Source organism: Marmota flaviventris, chromosome 9 (assembly GCF_047511675.1).
Source record: "Marmota flaviventris isolate mMarFla1 chromosome 9, mMarFla1.hap1, whole genome shotgun sequence".
NCBI classification, from domain to species: Eukaryota; Metazoa; Chordata; class Mammalia; order Rodentia; family Sciuridae; genus Marmota; species Marmota flaviventris.
In genome coordinates this window covers 108099881-108104643 of record NC_092506.1, presented here as the reverse complement: position 1 = coordinate 108104643, position 4763 = coordinate 108099881, and the positions used below count along the sequence as shown (strand labels likewise).

The window sequence follows — 4763 nt, the reverse complement described above, 5'->3', positions numbered from 1 at the left end:
ACTCACTTATGCACATTCTTGTTCCAACACTCAGACACTCCATCACATATAAATAACTTCTCTAGTTTCTAACAGGCATAAAAATATTGTTGTCATAATGATAAAATTCATAATGTTTGTTTCCCTTCCCATATTTTGTATTGCCGACCCTTATGTCCCTGAAACATATCAGAAAACTGTTATTTAATAAACTCCACAAAACTCTCAATTATTCTTAAGCATATGAATATGAATTTTGCAAATGATGATGAGTTTTCTCCTTGCAAGACAGAAATTTCAAAGATCCTCTGACAACTTATCATCTTGTTAATTTTTTCTTGATTTCCTATTTTTTTCTTGATTGCTTATTTATCAGGACGACTATGTCCCCACAACCACCCTTCTCAGTGCGTTCTTCACATCCTTCTTTCTCAGACTATAGATCAGGGGGTTCAGCATGAAAATCACTGTGGTGCAGAAAACAGAGGACATCTTCTCCTGGTCCATAGCACTGCTCAAAGGAGGCTTGAAATACATGAATGTTATAGACCCAAACAAGATGCCCACAGCCATGAGATGGAGCAACAAGTGCTGAAGACTTTGGACTGGCCGTCAGTGGAATGAATATGGAGGATGCTAGAGAGGATGAGCGCATTAGAGATGAGGATGGCCAGTGTAGGAGTTAAGATGTTAACTCCTACAATAATAAACAGCAGTACCTCATTGATGCAGTGCTGGAGTATAGGGAGTATGCCACAGGGAGTACACCACAGCCATCATGATGGAGCAGACCCTGTGGGACATGACAACATGGTAAAGCAGTGGGCTACAGATAGCAACATAACGGTCATATGCCATGGCTGTTAGAAGGTAGCCTTCTGCAATGGCCAAAGAAAGGAGCACATAAAGCTGAGTCATGCACTCTGGAAAGGAGATGATGTTCCTCTCTGACACAAAGTTCACCAGCATCTTAGGGGTAATGACACAAGAGTAGCAGAGATCAATGAAGGACAAATGACTGAGAAAGAAGAAGCTGAGTGAAGGGTGAAGAGTGAAGCTGAGAACTGATGGCAACTAAGAGGATCATCCACACCACTGTAACCACATACATTCTAAGGAGGAAGAGTGGAAACTGATGCTCCGGTCATTTTGTTAACCATTCCAGTATAAAATCAGTCCCTGAAGAATGATTTCAAGTAGCCATTTCTTATAAAATATTATCTGTAGGAATAGATAAGAGAAAAGGGTGTATTAATTTTCTGATTTCCAAAGCAGAATTTCATGTCCTTTTTGGTGATTTCCATTCCTGACAACCTCATGTGTCTCATGACTTCATCCTTTCCAAAGACCTCTTAAAAGTTTGAGGACAGAGACTCTTAACTATAACACAGAACCATGGCTCCACTCAAACCCAACCATGCTGAAAGCTCCTCCTTTTTTTTAAGGCTGTGACTCTACATCTTTTAAAACCAGAAAAATTAAAAGTTGTGCTCCATTTGTGTACCATGAATTGAAATGCATTCTGTCATATATACCTAATTAGAACAAATAAATAATTTGAAAAAGTGGTGTATTGGTGTATACTATCACTTTTAAAATATTCCCTTAAAATTACTACTAATCCCACTATTAGATTGGAAAGTAAAAAAAGAAAAAGTTCAGCAAATTTTCCTTTCTTTTTTGTGTGTGTGTGTTGGAAAGTTTTTTTATTTGTTTTAATTAGTTACACATGACAGTACAATGATCTTGACACATCATACATTTGAATCAGACGGGTTATAATTTCTCATTTTTCTGAGTGTACAGGCTGCAGAATCACATGCCGGCACATATATATATTCAGCAATAATAATGTCTATTTTATTCTTCTGTCCTTCCTTTTCCCCTTTCCCCTCCCCTGAAAGCTCCTCTTGAAGTCAATGTCCTTTCATTTTGTTGCCAGGTTTAAGCCTCCAACTACAACACTTTGAGAAAAAGCAGAAACTTTTCCAGACCAAACTAGTCTTTTGTTCATACCAATAAAGTATGAACTCTTACCCTCTTTATCTCAGCATATGCCAATAGAACCTTCAGACCTTGTGACCTGATGGCTTCAGATCTAGCTGTGACCATGTGAGAAATGCCCATTTCAGTTCCCAGCCTACCTCCATTAATCAGCATAATTGACAATTTGTAAAAGCCCATGAAACATACAGATATCTATGAAATACAGAAAAGAATGTATGGAAATGGCTCTAATCACTTCCAACACTCATTCTCTCATGTCTGTTTTCTGAAGGAAAACCTGAGTGGGCCAAGACATTTGTTCCTTTTAGTGTGGATTTGACTGACCGAATTGTGGTCCCAAAGGCCATGCTTAGATTAGAATTTAGATATTTCTGTTCAAGAAACAGCAAAGAAGTCGAGCTAACCTTTAGGTGAACACCTAAACCATCAACACATTGCCATTTCCCTTCCTACATCTTCCTCCTGTCCTTTATTCAAAGTCAAATACTCAGTGGCCTTTCTAACAAAAGATTTAAAAATTTGCTGCAACATATGTTCTCTATAAACCTTCTACAACATGTTAAGGATAATCAATATATGTGTTGATTTAAAGACTGAACTAGATGGGGTGTTTTCTCCAAGAATGTATGAGAAAAGAGCCATGGTCTGAATTCAGGAAATGAGCTCATACTTTAAGAGAAAGAGAATCAGAGTTGCCAAGGCACAACTCCAAACGGCCCCATTGATAATACCAATGAAACTGGACCATCTTCAGGAGTATGTTTTGAAGTTGTTCAATGAACTATAAGAATCAGACAGACACATATTTTTGTTACTCACAAAGAAGCCAACATAGTATGAAAGCTAGAAGAGACAGAAATGGGGCAGTTTAGGTTCAGATCCATTTAGTGGTTACCATAAGTTTTGATAGACTTACACAGCACTGATTAAATTTCCTTTTACAATTCCAATTATTATAAAAACCTTTGCCATTGGGAAGTGTTGTCCAGAGGTCAGAACCACAGAGGACCTGTCTCTGAAACTGAAGAGATGTTCTTTCTGAATTTTTAAGACTAAAATTGCCGATCTGTCAAAGTAAACAAAATCTATCAGTTTATGTTTTGATAGAGCCCATTGGATTGAGGAAAACAACTGATGGGCAGCAATATTTCACTATTTATAGATATTTATCATGTGATTTTAAATCCCAATATTATAAAATCAATGAATGTAAGTTACACCTTAAAGAAACCATTCTAAGTATCACAATATCCTTTTATTAAAGTTCATTCACAAACCAGCTCATGTACCAGCTATTAGTGCCATATCATTGTTTTTTATTTAATTCATTTTTTTTAGTTGTAGTTGAACACAATACCTTTCTTTTATTTATTTTTATGTAGTGCTGAGGATCGAACCTAGGGCCTCACACGTGCTAGGCAAATGCTCTACTGCTGAGCCACAACCCCAGCCCCATATCATTGTTTTAAGAAATAATTTTAACATACCTGAAGAAATCAAAATGAAGTCACCAAATCTGAAAGAGAGGAGTATCTGAGAAAGCTGTTAATCAAAGGTAAAAGTAGCAAGCAAAGCAGTTTAAACAGCCTCCTGTAAATCATTTGAAAACTAGTAACATTAAAAAAAAATGTCCCCAAACTGCAAAGCTCTCTTAAACTCCAAAGTCTGGTCATGTGGGAAAAAATACACAAAATAGGTCATGTGCATAAAAATTATTGCCTTGAATCACCATCAAAAGTGCATCTATTTATTTTCAACTCAAAAAATCAGTGTAGCATAAAATACAATAATTAAATTTCCAAAGTAATTCAGTAAGTCACTTGGTAGATGAACAAATGTAAGGTATTTACATATGTGAGATTTTACTGAAAATGAGATACTATTACATCAAATGAAACTGAAAATAAACAGCTACTATTTGCATGAGTGATATACTCTCCTGCGGGACTGTTGACCTTAGGTGATGTGATCTTCTCCAATAAGATACTGTTTTATTTCTCTTCCAAATCTTATTTCATGTTTGGTGACTTACAATTCTACTGCCTTTACAGCTTTACAATTCAACCATACTATAAGACATAAAAGTGTCTGTTCCTACTCTTGAGAAACATAAATGCATATCCAAGAAAAGTAGCTTGTTGTTTGTACCATCAGCCATTAAGTAATGTAAGAGTCCATGCAGGTCACCAGGAGCCTACAAGTCACCCATGGAATTTTCAGTGAATAAATGATACAAGTTATATACAGGTATATTACTATATGTGTGTCTAATTAGAATAAAGATAAAAGTTTTAAAAATTGATATTTATTCACTATTTCATTTAACATAGATAAATTTATGACAATGCTTTATTTAAAACCCTCACTTTTTAAACAGATGATTATCTAGAGTAGGTATTAATCTGTTATTTTTTGCACTGAAAAGATGGAATTTAATAAAAAATGTACCTAAACTAGTATTTTGAGGCCTACAGAATATAAAGTTATTGAAGAAATCGCACTATTCTCATTTTTGTGATGTAATTTCATTCAAGAGACAAGATTAAAATTGGCTAGACATCAGAATTTCAAACACTACAGTGATACCTTTGGAAACTGATAAAGTTGGTCTTTTGTCTAGAGAATGGAATTCATGAAGTTCAGTGTTCTGGGTAGAGAATGAGGTCAAATCTTCATTGGATTCAAATACAATGGAAAGGAGATATTCAATGTTTATTAACTTATCTCAAACAAATGTTATATAGCATCTAAATGACTTTAATCAGAATGAAACCTTT

General features: G+C 35.4%; 1 pseudogene; it reads right to left on the bottom strand.

The window, feature by feature from the left end:
• Positions 1-360: 360 nt before the first annotated feature.
• LOC114083899 (olfactory receptor 8D2-like) lies at positions 361-1183 on the bottom strand (annotated as a pseudogene).
• Between the last annotated feature and the right edge of the window lie 3580 nt (positions 1184-4763).